General features: G+C 40.0%; 1 protein-coding gene across 3 annotated transcripts in view; it reads left to right on the top strand.

The window, feature by feature from the left end:
- The window catches only part of LEKR1 (leucine, glutamate and lysine rich 1), a 119,764-nt gene that overhangs the window by 13,372 nt on the left and 83,099 nt on the right, over positions 1–23,293 (top strand). The gene's annotated exons all lie outside the window — the stretch shown is intronic.

Here is a 23,293-nt window from a genome sequence, read left to right as displayed (position 1 = left end):
TATTTCATTTACTGTATTTTATCTGTTGGTTGATTTTGCTTAGTGCCTATATTCATCATCATAGCAGTAATAAAACTGGAGAACCAAATTAACAAGTTAATTCAGTCAGACAATTATTCTAAAAAAAATTTAAAAAGTATTTTTACATTAAAGGGCATAATCAACTTGAATTCTAGGCAACTTAAAAACATTAGTTCCAAGTAGTTTCAGGTATACCCACTGCATCCTCTTCCCCCAGTTTTTATGGCTCTACTGTCACATTTTCCCTTTTTTTTTTCTTTAAGATGTTTTTTTCTCTTCCTTATGACCATATGAAAACTAACAAGCAACGAGAGAAGCAGGGAAATTTGACTATACATCTAGTTCTGTAACATATGTTGTTTTCATTATGTTTATATATCTGTCAGCATTGTATCACTCTCCAGTATTAAACTGATATGGAATGGCTTTAAACTGATGGTTTTGGGTACAGTGATCAAGAGCTGTAAATGTTTCCTTTCTCAATTAATACAAATAGGTGAGTCTGCTTTTTCTTCTACCTATTTATCAACAAGTATTACTTTAAAGCTGAAACCAGAAGCACTAGTTATGAAATTCTGTCGTTTCATAACTCGGAGACCTAGTTATGAAATTCTGTCCTTTTCCTGGGCCCACAGTGTAGCTTTTGTTCTTGCATCTGCAAACTGATTATTTAATATTGCACGATATATGTCAGCTTAGTTTTGGGAAGACAAGAGAGAGCTAAACATGGAAACTGTGTTTTAAAGCCTTTACCTACTTCTGTTCCTGCCTTCATCCTTATCTTTTCTCCCACTATTTGTTTCTTTTTTTCCACCTTTCACCCACACAACTATAAATATTTTTTCAGATCTAAGTTCCTAATTATGCACCTTATAGTAGTCCATCTTGGATATTTGTTGTTGTTGATATAAAGAATTTGGTTTGGTATGGGACTTGTTTGTTATAGTCATTATAAACGAGTTTCAACAATATGTTGACTTTTATTTGATGCTGTAGGATTGTTGGAGACATACTATATTTCACCTTCTATTGCGGATATACCATTACATGTTTTTTGGTGACCCATCATGACACTAGCAGATTTCTTACCAAAATAATAGTGTAACTCCACTACCCTCTTTTGTAAAAGAAATTCAGTATTTTTTGGCTCCCCTAAAACCAAAAGGTTTTGAAGAGCTGGTTTCCATTATTTTCTCTCATTTTTCTGCTTCTCTGCTTAACCAGACTTCACTCTATATTCTGTACCACTTCTTGTGCCCTCATTTTCTGTGTTCTTATTTTGACCAAGCGTGTATTTTCCAGTTGTAGGTTTATAATATGTTTCTAATCTAAATAGTACCTTTTGTTTATTTAGTTAGCAATGATGTGGTGTTTGTGAAAGGTGAGTGTGTTGCTGATTTCACTAGACACTAAAGTCCTCTGACCACGGAATAGTGTGGCATGAGCCAGCAGCACTGAAAGCTTCCACTCTACATTGGCACTGTTCTGGAGAGACCATCTTAGGGATGAGCGAGTAGTTCTAAGTCTTTGTCCAGCCAATTACCAGCCTAATTCTAAGGACTGTCAGTTGGGTGGTAATTTTTGTGAGATGGACTGAAACTGCTAACTCATTACACATTGCGCATTAATGAGCCCTATAATAGTAATCACTTTCAGCTAGAATTCACCTGGAATGTATTGGAAACACTAGAGAAGAAACACTAAATTGCACCAGTGGCTTACAGGCAGAGCACTTTGTCATCCATTAACAGTCCTGTGAGCCACCCAAGGAGAGTAATAATTTAACTTGACTGTAACATTTGAAATTGAGTTAAAGAACATCTTCAGCAGTCATTACTAATAAATCTTTAATCCTGTAATATGTATGGCCACTCAGAGTTACATAATACACTAGCCTGTAGCCCATTCTGCTTACTGCAGGATTTTTTGGGTATTTTTTTTCCATTCTGGGCTCCGAGCTTAGAATAAAGAAGTAGATTCTTTGTTTTCTTTGGTTCATAAACCCTTTTTAGCAGAGTGTATTTGCTTCTAATTGTTTTTACAGCTCTGGGCATCAGTTACACAGTGAATAACTGTAACATTCAGTGTATTAGCAGATGATGTAGCAGCACATTCTTCTTGCTTAGAGCTGTTTGCTAGAGGTGAACTAAATTTTCCATTTATCAGTATTTTTGTAGCAAAGCTTGAACAGTTAATGAAAATTTCACCAATGCATTTTTCCCCCTAGAGGCCTGGCCCATACTATAGGCTTGATTCAAAGTGCGCTGGAGTCAAAGGTTATGTCTACACTTGGAGCTGGGGGTAGATAGGCCATTCATCAGGTTTTAAGCTGAATACTCCTCTTTTTCTATCGTTTGTCCCTCTTCCAGTTCAAAACCAGATGTGGTTTTGTCCAGTATCACTGAAGAGGAATGCCATTTTGAAAAGCACGCCGCTACACACCTGCACACATGACTTTCATGCATCTTCATGCCAGCAAGAGGTGGGGTTCTTTCAAAATGGCTTTCTCCATGCGGCATGACCTTGCATGCACTGTGTGCGAGGTCGCACCGGGTGTGCAAGGTCACGCTGGTGGGGGTGGGCCCATTCCCTTCCCAGAAGTACAGGAATGTCCAGTATTCTGGGGATGTGGCAGTGGCCATGCTAGCTGGGGGTGTGATTCTCAGCTTAAGTAGACATACTTATTCTAGCTCTGATTGAGCTAGCATGCTAAAAATAGTAGTGTAGCTGCAGCAGCATGGGTAGCAGCAAGCTGTGGCATGGGTCTGGAAGGCTTTGTACTCAGTGCAGCTAGCCCATACTGCTGCTCAGTGCTACCACGGCTACACTGCCATTTTTAGCACACTAGTTCCAAGTGTAGTGGTAGCAAAAGGAAGTTTTCCCCTTGACTTAAGGAGGTTTTGATCCAACTGTATTTGAATAATAAAAATAAATAAGCTATTGTGCCTCGTTAAGTATCTTTTCTAAGTATCCCTGCTCTTGTGTTCATTGTCCTGCTTTTCTCTTGTGATCTATGGCTGCTGACGTATTAAGTTGTTACATTTACTGACCACTCCATGCATTGCCATGGTCCTGGTTTTTGCCTGGGTGAGGTGGGGCTGGCTAGAGAGTGAGATTTCATCAGTGGCCAAAAATCTCTTTTTAAATTTGTGGTGGGCCAAGAGACTGGATGTGTTTCTCTCAGATACAGACCCCATTCTTTTTTTTTTGTTTTTAGGTTAGACTACTGTGAGTTGCTCTACCTGTTAGTAATGCAGAGCGGGGTTGGGTGGCGCACCCTCCCTGCCCCCTGTGCGGGCTGGCCTGGGCTTCGCCGTGCACTCTCCCAAATGTTCCTCCATGCCCCTCTAGGGGGCGTGTCCCATAGAGAGAGAGCCTAGATCAGGAGTGGGCAATAATTTTTTTTTCGGGGGGGGCACAGGCCAAACATTTCTACTATATTAATGGAGGGTCTGGGGTCTGGGAGGTAGTTTGGGTGCAGGAGAGAGCTATGGGATGGTGCAGAGTGTTGGAGTGCAGGAGAGGGTGAGGGGTGTAGGCTCTGGAAGGGAGTTTGATGCAGGAAGGAGCTCTGGGCTGGGGCAGGGGATTGGGGTGCAGGAGGGAGTGCAGGGTGTGGGAGAAAGTTTGGTTGCAGGAGGAGGTTCTGACCTAGGTCAGGGGGTTGGGATGCAGGAGGGAGTGCAAGGTGCAGGATTTGAGCAGTGCAGCAGGGCTCAGGCAGGCTACCTGTGTGCTGTGGCCCCACGCTGCTCCCAGAAGCAGCTGTGGCTGGCTGCTGCTGGCATGTCTCTGCATGCCCCTTGTGGGGAGGGAATCAGAAGGTCTCCATGCACTGCCTATGCCCAGTTTCTGGCCAATGGGAGCTGTGATGATGATGCTGGGGGTAGGGGCAGCACGTGGAGCTGCCTCCCACTCTGCTAGAGGAGCACAGGGATGTGGCAGCAGCAACCGGCCACAGTCACTTCCGGGAGTGGTGTGGGGCCATGGCTGGCAGGCAGCCTGCTTGAGCGCCCCACTGCGCCACGGGACTTTTACCAGCCTGGAGATTGTGAATGGGCAGCCAAAGAGCCTGGCGGGCTGGATAGAAGTGTTCGATGTGCCAGTCTGTCTCATGGGCCGTATTTTGCTCACACCTGGCCTAGATAGACAGCATGAACCAACAATAAAGGGTACACATTATCTGAGATCCTTTTGACCAATGGATGGCTCTCTCTGGAACAGTTATTCCATATTGACATGGGTCCATTGTGGTTACATGTCCAGGGCGACCCAGAGGAGGGGGCAAGTGGGGCAATTCGCCCCAGGTCCTGGGTCCCGCAGGTGCCCCCATGAGAATATAGTATTCTATAGTACTATAACTTTTTTTCTTATGGAAGGGGCCTCCAAAACTGCTTTGCTCCAAGCCCCCTGAATCCTCTGGGCAACTCTGTACATGTCTGTCTTCAATAGGGAGTATTTCTGGCATATGTATTCTTTTCTGCTTCCATCAAGAGTTACTCTATACGGTCAGTGATAAAAATATTCCCTTGAAATCACTATATGACTTTTAGTAAATACCATAAGATAGTGCCCTGAGGAAACAAAGAATGAAAGATACAAGTATTAAAAACTAGGCATTAAAATCATCACATAGGGAGAGGGTGGGATTTGTAAACTAAATCTATTGGAGAACACTCCTTGTGTGTGAATGAGCTGAATATCTTCATATTTGCATAATGATTTAAAGTTCAATGGTCTGTTTTATTGAAGTATGACCTATTCTGTATTATGCTGGCTAGGTGGGATATAACTAGAGACACTGAACAATCTTCTTTTTCAGAAATTATGATATGGTAGATGGCCTTTCATTCTGATTCAGTGGAATTTCCAGTTAACAGAATCTTCCTTTTTAATGGTGATACTGCTGTCCAATGAGCTGCAGAATTGTAATGAGCTCCTCAGATTACTGCACAGTCCTATGGAGATGGGAAGAGCACTATTTCTGATATGAAAAGACCTAAGCCTGCTGTTTACCCAGTGGCAAGGGCAGCCATGAGAAGTCCGGTATAGTGGCTTAGCATGGATGGATTAAGTTCACAGGAGGTGGGGAAGTATTTCATATATTTCTGATTTGTATGATCACTTAGAGCTTCTATTAGAGAAGCAAACAGACAAAACTAGCCCAAGACTGAGATTAAATACAAAGGCCGATTGTCAGTAAGTTGTCAGAGCCCTACTTGAACAGAATCATCCCGATTAAGCAACAGTCTTTACTGTTAAATAAATATAACTAGGTTTAAGTCAGTTGGTTCTCTGAGAGATACATTCTGGATACCCACCAACCTGTGTGTAACATGTGTATTTTGATGTCTGCAGTTGTGCGTACTAACTCTTTGTTAAAAATTCAGTACAAGGCAGTTCCCTGTGCTGCATCAGTTTACGTACCTTTAAACTGCACAATGTGTTATACTGACCTAACATGCCACGTCATGTTGTTTTACCATGCTAATAAGTATCCTTTTAACCTAAAGGTAGTAGGTATTTTTCCAGTACTTGTCATTTGGTGTGAATGGCAGATATTCTGCTATTACCAAGTTCCGGAGGTAACATAATATAACGTGTCCTGTGCAATAAAACACATGATGATGCATCATAACTGATGTAATGTAACAGGATGCAGTGTAGTTATAATAAATAATAAATAGTGAATCAGAAATGTAGTGAATAACAAGCAAACATGTATTATAGCAGTTGTCTGAATATTTGTCTCTGGTGACATGCAGTTACTTTGGTCAACAATTGCCTGCTATCAGCATGTCTGACTACATTTTTAAACAGTGTTTAACCTCTTATGTTTGTGTCATTATTTATTCTGTGTTCTGAACTGTTTTTACTTTAGTTACATAGAGTACTTCTTCCTCTTGGTATATCTGAACTGGAAAATCTCTGTTTACGACTGATGATTTAGCACTGTCCATAGGTTATTTATAACACACTCATATCAGATGAAATATCAGGAACCAATTTTGTGAGTAACTTATTCCAGACACATTATGAATGTGTCATAAATAGGAAACTCTCAGGCTACATGGACATGTGATTTTACACGTCTATCTTACTAAGATGCTGATGGAAGATTCAGCACTCGGGATACCTTGCAAATTTGCATTTTGTTTACTTAGCTGCATGCCACAAATTGCTGAAGTCCTTATTGCTTTCTTTTTGGAATCCATTTTCTTGATGACCATAATCATGACTTAAGAGAGAGTCCATTACAATGTTTCATGATGCATGCATGGCGTTATTACATCTATGATATTTTTGTCATGTATGTTGTCTGCCATGATCCTCATGGAATATCATTAGGTTATCTAGACACCTCTGACTGGCGAAACATACTAGTGTGTCATATGATGATATAACTAGTTTTTGACTTGGACAAACTTTATATGGAGCTGAGGTAATGAAGTGTTTATGGGGATGATGGAGTACATGGAAAGTACATTCTGTGGCGTAAAAGTAGTGGCCCTGTCTAGCCATATCTGAAGAGCAACAGCACGTTGGAGTGGGAGGGGGAAGCTCTCCCATAGTAAATGAAAAGCAAACAAAAAAGATCAGGATACAATAAATCCTGCTGCCCTTGTAAAATGCAGAGCTAGTTTAAAATGTTCACTTGGATGCTGTCCTTCTGAAGGGTAGGATTTTGGACCTTAGAGCACTGCATATGTTTGTACTTATGTAGTATTTGGAAAACCTTTTAGTTGAAATTAAATTAAATTTCCCCCATCGGAAACAATCATGAAAAGAACTTTGCTTGATAAATTTGGCAGTGTTTTCTTCTTTTGTAGCTGTTGTGTTGCATATCAGCATTCTGTGCTTGTTCACGTTCAATAAGGTAAAATTTTGCTTCTCTTGAAATGACAACCTTAAGCCCCTATACTTTTCTATTCAGTTTTAAGAATAATTTTTGGTTTCATTAAATTATTTCAGTTGTATCCCTTTCTATGCTAGCATATTTTAAATGAGAAAAAGTAAGATCAAGAAAAACATTTTGCTGTTGGCAGCAGGTGTGTGAGATCTTATACTGATCCTTTTCGCAGAAGGTATAAAGAATTTTATAAAACAGACTCACCATATTGGTCCCTGAGGCTCCTGCATACATCTGTTGTGTTCAGGCAAAAATGAATGTCCCACTAGACTTTTATTTCTCCTCTATAATTTCTCGACCTTCTCTAGTGTCTCTCATAGAAATGAGGGCACCGTTTGGTCCTTAATCTTTACAAAATCATGAACTATGCCAAATCATAGCAATTTGTATATTATAGTCTTCATCTTTATATTAACCTATGGATTACTAGCCAAAAGGTTTGTCCTATTTAATGCCAATGCTTGAATTGTACCCTAGGTGTGGAGTTTTGGGTAGCTGAAGTTTTCTAGAAGTTCAAGACCAACAGCAATTTGAAGGCTAAGAGGAAAAGGATGGGGTTCACACTTAATCTCTCACTGAGTTTAATGGAAGCAGCTCAGAATTCTTTTGGGGAAGACCCTGCCTTCTCCTCTGTGGCTGCGGAGAGCCCTCCTGCAGCAGGATTTAAGATACAGCAAGCTAAGGCCTTTTTACTTCTGTATGAGAGTGTCCACACGGGTTTATTGTGCTATCATTTATGCAAATGAACTTCACACCTATTAGTTGATTATCTTAACTTTCCAGAGTGTCCCTATGTAGACAAGCCCTATTAGAGTTTGTCAGAGAATATATCCTGACTACATGCCAGTTCTCTTTAAAAAGATACTAACGCCTTGTAGAGGGCTTTGAAATACCTTATATTATTTGCTCCTGTAGCATATAATTTTCTGTGTTTTTTGTGTTCTTTTACTAGGTAACTTATCTGCAGTGAGCTTGCTCTTGTTTGCTTCTGTTTCTTGTCCCCCAGTAGTCCTCTGTTTTAAATGTCATATTTCAGCATTGAGAAAATGACTGAGTTAGAGGACCGTGCCATTAAGTAGGAGTAAGAGGCAGATGGACTCCTCTTTCCATGCCACCACAATTAAGAATAAAGAACAAGGCATGAGAAATATATTAAAAAAAGAATTGTTTCTAAATGGAACGCCTTGTTGAAAAACATCAGCAGCTCTGTAAGAAACAAAGAGTCATTGACTGAAGTTTAAAATATGCCTTAGAAGATATACTCTGCTCTTTCTGTCATGTCTTTGAGTTGTGTATGGGGAACATGAGAAGAGTTCCTCATCTTTTACTAGGGTAGAGGGCCTCATTGATTGATAAAACACTATAATCACCACTGCAAAATATTTGTTGGTATTGCATTGATGTGTATCACTTTGGTACATAAAAAGAAATAATTTCATAAAGTAAATGAGTTCTGCAATGTAATACAGATGTTTCATGTGGGTGTTGGAATTTAGAATGTGGGCGCTCCTTAAAGGCTCAATTGTAAAAGACAAATAGATATATTATTTTGCCAAGAAATGGCACATGGATATAGAATTCAATAAGCACATGTGTTTTGCACAGACCAATTGCCAACAGCATGAAGCAGTGTGGTGCCCCCTTTTCTTTGTAGAGGGAGTGAGCATGTGCTGGGTGCAATAATTTTTCAAGGCCTTTATTCATGCAATTTTACTTCATTCTGAAAGGTGAGGCTAAGAGGAGAAGTGCAAAATAGTTCTTTTGTATTCAGAGAAAAAGGTTATTTGTGTGCCTAGAAGAGGTATGGAATTAACTAAGAAATAGTGTGTGACTATTTTTAATGAATCAGTAATATGTGCCAATTTAATAGTGCATATTATTTTAATTAATCAGGTCATAGCTTTATTAAATATTTCTCTGTAGTGTTGGTATACTGTACTAGCCAGCAGAAAACCAGAAAGTGGTTTCATACAATAGGTTTTTTTTGTATGTTTTTTTTTAATATTTGCAAAATAATAATCTGTGAATTCTGTTACACGTGATGATACAGACTGTCTCTGTTGTTACTCTCCAAGTCAAATTCAGGCCTTGCGCTGGCCCTCGGCACAAGGCTAATGGGGTTTAAATGGGATTTATGTGATGCCAAGGCCTTTTGCTAGTCCTCTGCACAGGGTTGAATTAGGACCACTTTCATACTTATGAAAATCACAGACAAGAGTTAGATGAGTTCCAGGAAGGGGATAAATTAACACAATGCCCTGGATAGTACTAGAAGATCAAGCCCTCTGTCTTTGACTGCTAGATTGACTCTTCAAGCTATGAAAAGGTTTGCTTAGCTGACAAAATTAAACATTCAGTTCGAATGTTAGTAAATGAACAGAACTCCTTCATGGGTCCTGCCCTTCAAAGCTGATAATCTCTAATCTGTAAGGATTTATTCCTCTGTTCAGAAAAGGCTGTAACGGGTCTAACCTACTTCTCTCCCAAGCTGATTTCCTGCAGCGTGTTTGTTCATCCAAAAGCAGATGTGTTTAGCTGCAACAGTAACTTAATCTGGGTCAGACAAAAGCATTATTTAGAGATGAAAAACAATGTCAGTGGAAAGAGTCATGTTAATCTGCAGAACAATTTTGCTTCCTTCCTTACTAAAAATATTAAGTAAAAATAATATTTTAAACTTTTTTTCATAATTTCAATATCTGAAAATGGTCTCTCATACTGCAGAAGATTAATGGGATGGAGAAATGGTTACCTACCATCCAGGTGTTTGAGCAAGTAGTGCTCGTTGAAGCTATTTAAAGTAATTTGGAGAGGAATGCATATTTTAGTATAAGGTAGAAGAGAATTTTTCGTACTTGAAAAATGCATTCTGTCCGTCTATATGATTGATACGGTGATACCTATCACACTATGGTGTTGTAAGGCTTGCTTACTTAATGTATGTAAAGTGTTTTAAGACCCCTGGAAGGAAGGAGCTAGAGAAGTGCAAAGCATTACTCAGATTCATGTTCAGTTACTGTAAATTGTACTTTTTTAAATTTCAGTCTGTCCTGTTTTACTGATTGGCTGGAGGGGGCTTGCACAAGCATCTAGTTTTTGCTTTTGGGCTCTGTTGAAGAAATTCTTAGCTTTCATCAAAATGAAAAGTTTCTAGCCATCCTTTCTTGCCAAGATAACCTTGGAGAAGTAAATGAATTGTTCACTGGAGTTGACATCAACAAGCAGCGAGGCTTTTTCAGCAGAAAGCTGGAGTGGGGAAGATCTAAAAATTCCCTTGACACATAGTTAAAAGTGAAGCAAGTCAATTAAGTTTAGGATGTATCCTCTCCCAAATTCTTAGACCAGCCTTGTGTATAGAGGTATGAAAATGATGAACAGGATTAATTATACTGTGTGTATTGAAGCCAGCAGTTTTGAAGATCTACCTAGAAATGCTAAGGTCAGTTCTCCTTGTTAAAACTTTCATCCATTTCTGAGTTTGTCAAGATTAGGGAAAAAGGCATTTTTTAAATCTGAGTTTTAATACCTTTAGCTTGATTTTAAACAGTGTCTATATTAGTGGTAAGTAGGGTTTTCAACTGAATTAAGCTAGCTTAATTGAGCTAACTTAGAAAAAAGGCACCATTTTCCTACACTATGCGAGGACTCTGAGACTAGGATTGCTCACTCAGGCCATGCTTCAGGTAGACATGAAACTGCTGTGACAGATGAGAGCTCCCCTTGCACATACTTCCTGCACCCCCATCTTGCTGACTGCACCAGCAGTGGCAAAGATGTATGTGGGATTTGGAGGAAAGCTGCATTGAGTGGGACTCTTGCAGCCTGCTTTTTCCTTCATGTCAGTGCCTGCATCAGTTCTAGCCTCCAGTTTCAGTAAGTGGCACTGGGTAGAAGTCCTGCAACCCCATACTGCTTATGGGAAACCCTTGCCTCTTCCTGGTCCCCACACCAACTAGAGGAGACCGTGCACAGCCAGAAGACACCCACCTACTTTGAGAATCAAAATACTTCCAGAGTATGGAGCTGAAATGTTGTTAGGGAATGAGAGAAGTATCAAAGTCAAGGCTCCACCAAGCCAGTGGCTCACCAGGCTAACATGGTTAGGCACGTCAGTTTCATAGGCAACAGTATACCAGGGAGTGATGTGGCCAGCATCACATCTGACCGTCTTTGAATGCTCCAACCTGATGTATCAGGTTCCCGTTTTGCAGCTTGGTGAACTGGGATGGCCTTTCAGTGTGAGATTAAAGGAGATTGAAACCTACCACTTTCAGGATTGAGGTCGAGCGACTTAACCCCTGTGCCGCCACAACTTTAAAAAAGTATGGAGAAGTATGGAGTTTATTAATGGCGGGGGTGGGGGGGGTGAGAAGGGGGAGAGTATTCCCGCAGGAAATCTATGTATCACCAACTGTGGTTGTTTTTTCCAAATCGTTCTGCGGCCTGCTTAATGTTCGGTTAAGAATGTTAGAACTGTCATACTGTCTCTAACAGTGGCTAGACCAACGCTTCAGGAGGAATTATATAGAAAAGGGCAGGTGGAGTGATCCATCCCTGTTTTCCTCTCCCTTCTGGCAGTCAGAAGTTGAGGGTCACCATAAACATGGGGTTGCATCCCTGACCATCCTGGCTAATAAAAATTGATGGACCTATTCATGAATACATCTAGTTCTTTTTTTAATCCAGTTATACTTTTGGCCATTACAACATCCCACAGCAGTGAGTTTCATAGTGACCTCTGGTCTCTGTATTGTGGGAAAGGGTAAATAACACTTTTCTGTTCACTTTTTCCTCGCCATTCATGATTTTATAGACCTCTATATAACCCCCTTACTCATCTCTTTCTAAGATGAGCAGCCCTAATCTTTGTAGTCTCTCGTTATATGGAAGTCATTCCATGCCCTGGATCATCTTTGTCCTTTTCTGAACCTTTTCCAGTTCCACTATGTTTGTTGATAGATAGATAGATCTTTCTGTATGCCCTCTTTATTTCTATTGCTAGTTTTATATTATGCTATCAGTGTCACACAGTTGTAGCATGAAAAATAGGTTACCACCAGGAAAGGAGTTACAGCAACATTCCTACAAAATTTTAGGCATTCCCCTATGTTCTTGCTTACATTTCTCTAGAAGATAAAAGCATATTATCTAAACAAACAGTTGAAAAGATGTTGTTCATTTAGTTTACCTCCTTCAGTGCTGGTTCATTCTTCACAATACACATTAGTAGTTTTTCCAATCAGTTATTTAAATGATTCAAGTGATGTGACTTATTAGGCTTTTCATGGCCTGTTCCACCTCCTGCTATCACAGGAATTCATTCATGTGCTATATACCCACAAGATCCTAACATATTATCGTTGCTTAGAATTCCAGAGGAAGAAGAAAACTTCCTTGCTAATTCGCTGTGGAGGGCAAATCCCATATTTAAATTATGTATGTAATGTTATCCTTATACAGAGATACCAGAGTTGCATGTAAAAGACAACAAAATACTGCTTTATAAATATTTCTCATACAGTAGCTTGATTGTGGACATTCATAAACTGATACAGAAGAGAACTTTTAATGTGTTTAATATTCTTTGTTTTTGTGGTATACTTTGTGAAACTTTGTATGATCCAAATTCAAACTTTTATTTTAATATCCTTGCTACAGTTACACATTGTCAACTGTACCTTACAAATGGAGTAATTTTTTGTTTGTTCATACTGTAAGATCAAGTCAAAACTGCATTTTGTCAAAAATATAATTATATTTCTCCAATAGTATAATGGTCAGATAGTTTGTTACACTGAGTTGTTATTGGTTTTCTGACTGCTCTTTTATTGAAATGATATAATGTGTGTGTTGGGAGAGGGGAATTAGACAGAGGAAGGAGCATCTCTGGCCACTGGAGAAGGGACCAGATTGATATTTATTGAGTTCAATTTAGTCCTAGCATCTCTCTCGCCCACTTGCTGAACGTCTTTCTTCTGCTTCCATCCTTTACTTTCCCTGGAGCTTATCCCACCTCTATCATTGTGGGGAAGCAGGGTGGTGGTGGCGGCTCAGATCAGCAACTGAGGATGAAACTTCTCAGCATACAGCTCAGAAGTGACTTCATACTGAAGAGCTAGGAAGTAAGGTGAACTGAAGGCGTAAAGCTCCTTGCACATTGAGGGGACTGGAAAGGGAGTTGGAGACTTCATTTACACTTCTCATTTACTAGCTCAGTGCTGCAGACCCAGTGAGGATGTTTATTTCTTTAAAAACTTTCTTTCCAATAATTATATAGAGAATAATTTCTTATGTTATTTTAAAAACCATTAATTTGTTACCAAGTTTGATCTAACCATGTCTTTTTTTAAAGCTGCTTTGGGAAACTTTTTTCTTTTATATTGCTGGCTTGCATTCAGTTAAAAACTCCCATTTAAAGTTGCCGTTAACACTTTATGTTGCATATAAGTCTCAAGTCTTTTATAATGATGAAGTATTAACACTGTTATTTGTTAATTTTCAAAATAATATACTGAGCTGGACTCTCCTCTTGTACCATTCTTACCATAGTATAACTCCATTGACTTCAGTGGAGTTACTCCTAATTTATACTGGTGAGGGAAGAAAATCAGGCTATTTTTCAAATTGAATTTACTGCTGGTGAAAGATGCTTAGACTGTGAAGGTCTTTGTTCTTCTGCAGAACAGGCTGAGGCAATGCAGTTTTCTCTTGACAGTCCCACCATTGTATTATAATCTTGTTCTGGAGGTTCATGTCTGGAGGGAAGGTTATTCAGTTTCTGGGCCCACTAAATTTTTTTACCTCTGTCAAGACTGCAAAGAAGAGTGTCAAATAGTGCCAATTGTGAGTTGATTATCAGTCCACACAGCAATGGATGGAGACCACCAACTCATTTCACATAGACCACTGAACATTTGTCAAGATATTACCTTAATTTACTGTCCGACTGGGGCAGATGTGAACGAGCAACACAGAAGTGAAAGATTCCATATACCAGTACATTACCAATCTCCTAAATAATCTAGCCCAACTACTATGGATTAAGTTAAACAGACCACTGAAAAAGCATAATTTGGAAGTAGTTTGTGAATAGGTCTGTCAGAAATATGCTTCACAGTTTTTGTGAAATGTACAAGGTATATATTCTACACCCAATTAACAAATTAAATGTTAGCTTCTTCATATAGATGCAGATAATTCTGCATATGGAAGTGAAAGAGACATGTAGAAATGAAAACAATGTAGAGAATGCACAATCAATCATATCTACTAATAACATTAGGAAGGGGCTATTGACCATTAGTAATACTTCAGAACATATCCGTTTGCACTGAAGAGTCCCTTGCAAATATTTCTCTGCTTTTCATAAAATTCTTTATGTTGTCGGCACCAGTTGTTAACATGTCACATGCAGCTCCCACTCCGTGCAGACTTCCTCCTGTGTTCAGCATGAACATATGTTAGTTGTGAAGAAAAGATGTTCAGTTTCACAGTTTATTGAAATATAAGAATGTAGAAGGGAGCACTGTGTTCTCAAGATTCTCTTTTAGTGCCAGGAGTTAATGATTCATTGAGCTCTAGAGGTCTCTGTGGTCCCTCATGCTAATTATGGCTAAATTAACAAGTTTATTCCCCCCCACCATCAATAACGGGAGACAGTATGCAACTATTCAGATTGAACCCCAGCAGGAGGTATAATTATACTTTTTATCCATTAAAGTAGGCCTCCTGATAGCCAGTATCTCCAGTCAGATTGAGGTTTTTTTATTTTTATTTAAAGTTGGGAGCTTTTTCCTAACAAGATCCGGTATAGTACTTTTAATTCAGACAGGTAGTCCTTATAACCATTAAAGCATTTAATTCCTTAGCAACTTCAAGAAATATTTATCTTTCAATTAAACATCAAAGTCTCTAGTCTGCAATGACAATCTCAGGACGCAATACTCATGGCTCCTGTATTGAGATCTGTTAGATGGCCACATAGTCATAAATACATAAATTCACCAAATTCTGCGTATGTGTCATCCAATCTTAGTTGGTCTGGTGCCTTGGTATAACTAAGGGCATGTCTGTACAATGCCATGCCCAAGCTATTCCTTAGCAAGTTGAATCTAGTCTGGATAATAGTAACAGTGAAGAAGTCAGTGCAGGCTTCAGCACAGACCTGGGTACATACTGGGCTCACTAGCCTGCTTTGAAGCTCGCATTGCCTTACGTTCCCTGCTATTGTTACAAGTGCTGGGTGGATTCAGGCTAGCTTGGGTAGGCTACTCCGTGTAGATTTTGCTCTGTAAGCACACTCTTAGTCTAACATGAACCCAGGGAAATACAGCCTAGATGGAGCTACTATAAGGTGGGTGCATAACTGGTTGGAAACTCGTTCCCAGAGAGTAGTAGTGAGTAGTTCACAGTCATGCTGGAAGGGCATAACGAGTGGGGTCCCACATGGATCACTTCTGAGTCTGGTTCTGTTCAATATCTTCATCAATCATTTAGATAATGGTATAAGGAAACACTTATAAAGTTTGCGGATGATACCAAGCTGGGAGGGGTTGCAAGTGGTTTGGAGGATAGGATTAAAATGCAAAATGATCTGGACAAACTGGAGAAATGGTCTGAAGTAAATAGGATGAAATTCAATAAGGACAAATGCAAAATTCTCCACTTAGGAAGGAACAATCAGTTGCACACATACAAAATGGGAAATGACTGCCTGGGAAGGAGTACTGCAGAAAGAGATCTGGGGGACATAGTGAATCACAAGGTAAATATGAGTCAACAGTGTAACACTGTTGCAAAAAAAGCAAACATCGTTCTGGGATGTATAAGCATGAGTATTGTAAGCAAGACATGAGAAGTAATTCTTCCACTCTACTCCGCGCTGATTAGGCCTCAACCAGTGATGAGCTGCCAAAATCTTAACAACCGGTTCCCTATGAAAAGTTCTGATTTAAGGGATGTGCCCCAGCATGTATTTTTTGTACCAGTAGGGTTACCATGCGTCCATATTTTCCCGGGAGGAATTAACCTTTTTTTTTGTTTGTTTACATTTAATAATTCCTCCTGGACGGCGATTTAAGAACCAAAAAGCTTGACATGTCCAGGAAAATTTGGCTGTATGTTAACCCCACCTAAAGTTCTTTTTAAAAAAGATGGGCCTGAACTAGGAATGAGCTCTGTTTCACATGTGTAGGTCCCCGCCACTCTCTGGGGGTGTGCTAGGGTGACCAGATGTCCTGATTTTGTAGGGACAGTCCCAATTTTGGGGTCTTTTTCTTATATAGGCTCCTATTACCTCCTACCCCCGTCCCGATTTTTCACACTTCCTGTCTAGTCACCCTAGGGTGTCCACATGTGTGGGTCCCAGTTGCTCCCTGTCTCCCTCACTGAAGCAGGTATGCAGGATTACTGCCCTGAGAACTGCAGGGCACCAATGGACGTGGGGCCGGCTGCAGACGGGCACAGGGCAGGGCTAGCTGGAGGCAAGGGGATGTGAGATTCCCTGGAGATGGGGTGTGGGGCTGGCTGGAGGCAGGGCAGGGGCTGACTGGATGTAGGGGCTGGCTGCAGGCAGGGCAGGGGATGCAGGGCTGGCTGGAGACAGGGGGATGTGGTGCTGGCTGGCTTCGGGCAGGGCCGCAGTGGAGTGCAGCAGGGGCTGGCTGCAGGCAGGGTTGGGGGCGCAGGGCTGGCTGCAGGCAGGCAAGGGGTGTGGGGTTGGCTGTGGGCAAGGGGTGCAGGTACTCACGGGGAGAGCGGCTCAGAGCAGCCCAAGTAGCAGGACGCAGCCCAGGCCTAGCAGAGTAGCCAGGGACCCACCAGGCAGCAGCGGACGCCGCAGGGCCAGGGGTCAGGGGAGCAGCAGCAGTAACAGGGCCCATGCCCAGGGCCAGGCGGCGGCCCACATGGCTCCCGCAGCACAGCGCCCCCAGTAGCCGGAGGAGTTACATCAATTCCCGGCCAGAGCCCATCAAAGCTGCAGCGCCTCCTCCTCACAGGGAAGCGGGTTAACAACCAGTTCTAAAACTGCTTCAAAATGTAACAGCCGGTTCGTGCGAACCGGTGCAAACTGGCTCCAGCTCACCACTGGCCTCAGCTGGAGTATTGTGTCCAGTTCTGGGCACCACATTTCAGGAAAGATGTGGACAAATTAGAGAAAGTACAGTGAAGAGCAACAAAAAATGATTAAGGGTCTAGAAAACGTGACTTATGAGGGAAAATTGAAAAAACTGGGTTTGTTTAATCTGGAGAAGAGAAAACTGAGGGGGAACATAGCAGTTTTCAAGTACATAAAAGGTTTTTACAAGGAGGAGGGAGAAAAATTGCTCTTCTTAACCTCTGAGGATAGGACAAGAAGCTTAAATTGCAGTAAGAGTTGTTTAGATTGGACATTAGGAAAAACTTCTTAACTGTCAGAGTGGTTAAGCACTCAAATAAATTGCCTAGGGAGGTGTGGAATCTCCATCATTGGAGATTTTTAAGAGCAGGTTAGACAAACACCTATCAGGGTTGGTCTAGGTAATACTGAGTCCTGCCTTGAGTGCAGGGAACTGGACTAGGTCAGTGTTTCTCAAAGTCGGTCCGCTGCTTGTTCAAGGAAAGCCCCTGGTGGTCTGGGCCGGTTTGTTTACCTGCCATGTCTGCAGGTTCGGCTGATCCCAGCTCCCTACTATTGTAGTGGAAAATATTTCATCATTATCATGTGATATAAATACATCATCTGTTCTGTATTTGAGGAAAAAACAGAATTATTTATTGAAAACTTCTGGATGCAACACTTCTTGAGTTAGGAAATTGTCATATATATATACTTCTTAGAAATTCCAAGAATGTTTTAGTGCTGGCAGCATGAGAACTCCAGTATGTGTGTCTCAAATTGAAGATGCAGATTGTAAAAATCAAATTATCTATTTATTATTATTGTTTTATTATTTGAATGACAGTAGTTTCTACAGGTCCCAGTCATGAATTGGGGCCCCGTTGTGGTAGACACTACGCAAACACAGTAATGCAGGCAGGTATACCCATTTCCCAAACCATTCTGCTACTGTACCTCACCAGTGTCTTATGATAGATACCCTGTCATGACTCCCATAAATGGAAACTGCAAATTATAATTGCATGAAATTCTGTGTGTAGACTAGCAGCTATGTTGAGACCATCAGACTCATTTCATTTGTGATCTGAACTGATTTAAATCCATGTCCCAAGTGGTTAACTGGGTATATCACATAGACCCTGAGAACTTCTAACAAATTTTATGTACTTTTTTTTACTAAACTTTTTAGAATGTACACATGGTAACATATCGTGTATTCTTTTACTGTTTTGCTTTTTAATATGGAGACATTTATTAAGAATAATATACTTCATATGCAGAAAAAAATTACTCACTGCATGGAAAGGAAAGAGGGAAAAAACAATGAATTTGAACTTTGCATGAAGTAATGAGATTTTTATTACTGATAAAAATAACAACATTGTATGCTAGCACAGTTGAATCCTACTGTGCGGCAACATTTGATTTACATTTGCAAACCTGTGGGAAAGGATGGTAACAGGAGTAGGTGACTGAACAAAGATTAAATTAAATTCATCATTTGTGTGTGAATTCCTTTGCTCTAAGCCTGAGTATATTTATTTGACTATTTTGTATTTGTTTTTTAACTTTGATTTTATACTTTACAAGTAGAAATCTTTTGAGTGTCTCAGTTACTTTTTTTTCTGTAAAGTAATGGACATAATAGACATCTGAAAAAAACTTTGAGGATTTTTAAATGAGAAACAAATGTATTTCATATTATATGGGTCCAGTCTTGCATCCCTTAGTTAGGCAAAAATCCCATTGAAGTCAGCATGAGAGAGGACTGTAAATTCAGACCTTTTAGCAGGACCAGCCCTATATATTTTTAAACAGTGTTAGAATCTTCTAATGGTGTCGGTTTCTTCAGTTCTCATCTTCCCTCACTTCCTCAAGATAAGACTGTCTCTCTCACTTCATCAATCTTATAAAAAAAGAAACATTTTTTGTTAGTGTCTCATGATCCTACTACTACAGAGGCCAAGTGATAAGGGACATCATGAGCAACTGTGCTGTTCTCATGTCTCTTGTACCCTTCTGCCTTTTTAATATTTTCTGTGCAAATGCAATTTCTTGTAGATACATTTTTCAATTTTTTGGGGGGGGCTAAAGAAGTGTTCTTTGTTTATGAATAGCTTCAAGTCAGAGCACAAGCAGGATTTAGATTAGTGGTTCTCAAACTGTGGGTCAGGACCCTAAAGTGGGGCTTTGGCTCTGGCCCCCCACGCTGTGGGGATAGGACTCGGGCAGACTCAGGCTTCAGTCCTCCTCTCCTGGGATCATGTCGTAATTTTTCTTTGTCAGAAGGGGGTCGCAATGCAATGAAGTTTGAAAACCCCTGAATTAGATGTAATTGAACTGGTTATTACTCTCTGCATAGCACACCCTCTTGACTCGAGTCACAAGACTATCTGAGTACAGCAAAAGCACAGTCTTAAATTACTGTTAGTTTTCTCTTTTTTTAAGAAACTTGTAACAATAGATATTTGTGAAGCTGTTTTTATAGTTACACCAGTTACACACAGCATGTAAGATTACGAGTGAAAGATTTGTTGCTTGCCATTTGTCTGAATATTTATGATTTACTGAGGATATAGAATTTTTAAAACCTACTGTCATCTCATGGAAAAATAGATAAAATGTTATTCAGTCTGTTTCCTGCCCGCCCTCCTCCATGTTTATTAGGACATTAGCGGTAAAAAAGCATCTTTAATTTCTTTGTAGTTCATCTATTTGTATTTCTATTGCTTATTCCTTCCTTGAATTGTAATAATTTGCTTGTGACATCATAATTAGTTGGTGTGGAGATTATTCTGGGTTATGATTTCTTATTTCATAACCAGGAAGATGCAAAATAACAATATTTACATTCTTTGAGATACCATGTAAGACCTCATCGTGCATCCTTATTCAAGCAAAATAGGAAACTTCAGTGGAACTTTTGTGTGATTGAGGGTATGCAGGATAGATCCTCGCTCAAAATTGAACAAGTCTGGCCAGTAATTGACTGACTCCCTCTTCTAGTTCTAATAATACCAGCCCAGTGAATGACTTCACTGCAGGTCAGTAAGGAATATCATTTTTCACAGGCTTGTATAGGCAACAAAAATAATTGTCTAAATGAGAGATACTTGCAAAGGATGGTCCTTTGGGCATTCAGCTAAAACTGATAGCTTTACTGAAACCTAAAGATGGAATCAGTAGCCATGCAGAATAGATTATAAATTCAAAGGGCATTTGTTGGAAAAGAACATTTAAAGCTAAACAGAAATAGGATTTTTAAAGGAAAGCTACTTGCTGGTGTTAACAAGTCAAGCTAAATATCCAGTAAAACATGCTTAGCAGGTATCTGTGCACATTTCCAGGGCGGTGAGGGGAGATTTCCACAGTTCCAGGCTGTGTTGCAACTGTCTCTGAGTAAATAAACCTGTTTCCAGCATAGTTAGTCTAGCTCTTTTCATGAGCAATAAATTTCATTGAAAGATAAATAAAATATATAAGTCCTCCCTGTCACCTGAGTACTGAACTAAAGTGTGTCAAAGAATGTAAGCTCCTTTTCAATCTGAAAAAAAACTAAGCAGATGCCAATATTATTCACACTCTGGAGAGCAGAGGCAGTGAGCTTCATGTTTCCTTTTTGAATAGATTAGCATTCTCGTCCTGCTCTGGTTTCTCCCTATCTTTCCTGTATAAAAATTAATAAATACTGAATTCTTTCTGGTGCAGAAACAACAAGGAGTCCTTGTGGCACCTTAGAGACTAATAAATTTATTTGGGCATAAACTTTCATGGGCTAAAACCCACTTCATCAGATGCATAGAGTGGAAAATACAGTAGGCAGGTATAAATACACAGCACATGGAAAGATAGGAGTTTCTTTACCAAGTAGGGGGTCAATGCTAACAAGCCAATTCAATTAAGGTGGAAGTGGCCTATTCTCAACAGTTGACAAGAAGGAGTGAATACCAAGGGGAGAAAATCACATTTGTAATGCTAATGAGTTCAGTGTAATCAAGGTGGCCCATTTCAAACAGTTGACAAGAAGTTGTGGGTATTAGCAGAGGGAAATTAGTTTTTGTAGTGACCCATCCACTCCCAATCTTTATTCAGGCCTAATTTGATGGTGTCCAGTTTGCAAATTAATTCCAGTTCTGCAGTTTCTCTTTGGAGTCTGTTTTTGAAGTTTTTTTGTTGAAGAATTGCCACTTTTAGGTCTGTTGTTGAGCGTCCAGGGAGATTGAATTGTTCTCGTATTGGTTTTTGAATGTTATAATTCTTGATGCCTGATTTGTGTCCATTTATTCTTTTGCATAGAAACTGTCCGGTTTGGCCATTATACATGGCAGAAGGGCATTGCTGGCACATGATGGCATATATCACATTGGTAGATGTGCAGGTGAATGAGCCCCTGATGGTGTGGCTGATGTGGTTAGGTTCATTCTGCTGAGCTGCATTGGCTGCAACTTATATATATGGACAAGAGAATTGTTAGTGGATCAGTTCCCTACAGATACAGATTCAGCTCACAAGTAAACAGGGATGTTTGCCAAAGGCACTCTTTTCACAAAGTAAGAAGACTTAAAGTTTTGCTTTGTGCTGGAATGTACCTGGATAATTGATTTAATTGCTACATTCTTGCTGCTTAGCACTGAAGGCTTTATATCATTGGAGTCCACAAGCAAAATGTTTTATAACTGTAGCCTTTGATCTTTGGAAGTGCTTAACTGCAAGCCAGATTGTGAATCTCTTACTTATGCAAGTGGTACTAGTGGTAATGAAGTTAATGAAACTATTCACGTAACTGCTCAACAATGTGAGTAAGGGGCTCACAATCTGGTATATGTTGAGAATCCCTTGCTGAAGAATTAGTATTTTTCAGGACAAAAACAAAACCCTCATATGTGTGTTGTACAGTTCCTAGTGCACTAGGTCCTTACTGGGCTTTTGGATGCTACTGTAATACAAATGAATAATAATAATAAAACAAGAAAAAATCAGTCCTTGTATTGCTGTATTAATTTAGGTAAACCCACCATGAAATACCCAGTGCACAAGTAGCTGTGTCACCCCTGCCCTCTAACATGGGGTGCCCTTTACGCTGCTTTGCTGTGGTTGCCTCCACTCCTGGACTGCTTGCAAACAGTCTATAGCAGGTAAGTTTCTCCCAGATATGGCTGTGTGCACTTATGGCCTGCCAGTCACACCTAGGCTTTTACCAGCCTGAATTATACTGAAAGGTGACCTCAACACACTCCCAGTCCCAGATTTCCCCCCCAGAAATATGTTTTTATCAATAGAAATGATATGCACAAATCCTGCTATCTCAAATGGAGTTTTCCCCAAACACTTCAATTCAAACACACTGGTCTAGATAAAAGAATAAAACAAGTGTATTAACTACAAAAAGATAGGTTTTAAGTAAATACAAGTAATGAGGCATAAAAGTCATAAATGGTTACAAGAAAAATTAAGATGAAACACAACTAGTACCTAATTTAACAAAGTGTGTTAAATTCAAAGTAAAGTTTTTTCTCACCACATGCTCTCAAGAGTTTTACTGGCCAAACTTAGACCAGACACCCTTCTTCTGTTGAATAGCTGCTTCCTTTGTTCTTTCTGGTGCAGTGAATTGATGAACAGAGCAAGGGTGAGAAGGAGTACCACCTTAGGGCATTTTTATAGTGTCAGTCCCCCTCTTAGAAAACATTTCCAACTGAGATTCGGGAGACAAAAAGTCTGTGGACAGGAACTGTTTGTTTGCTAAACTATGTATCCTGCTCTTAGTCAAAGCTCTCCAGCTTTATTCTGAATGAAGGGTGGCTGTTACACCAACCAGTTTCATTGAAGTTTCACCCAACTCCCAGCATAACAATAACATTAATTTGTATGGGTGCATTTGAATCTTTTCTCCATCCTGGATGATGATTATAGAAATATCGTGTCTTGCGAGCTGGGAAATTGATGATTTTCAGTATTTTGTTACGTGTTATACACAGTCTTTCTTACTCACACTCCTGCCTGGACTCTGCTAAACTCCATATCAGAATTTATTTTCATGCAGGAGCTTCATAATGAAAACAAAAGCCCTAGATTAAGGTGTGCAAGTGTAAATATGTTAAAATCCCCAGTTCCAGGTCTAGTGGCCTTTTCGGTGCTCTGATTACTCCCTTACAATTTATATACAATTCAAGGGTGGCACTTGATCATGAGACGATTATACCATTTAAAATGTATAAGGGCCTAATGCTGCCGACAGTTACACAATGCAACCTCATTGACTT

This window comes from Gopherus evgoodei, chromosome 9 (assembly GCF_007399415.2).
Source record: "Gopherus evgoodei ecotype Sinaloan lineage chromosome 9, rGopEvg1_v1.p, whole genome shotgun sequence".
NCBI classification, from domain to species: Eukaryota; Metazoa; Chordata; order Testudines; family Testudinidae; genus Gopherus; species Gopherus evgoodei.
This window is presented reverse-complemented; position numbering and strand designations above follow the sequence as displayed.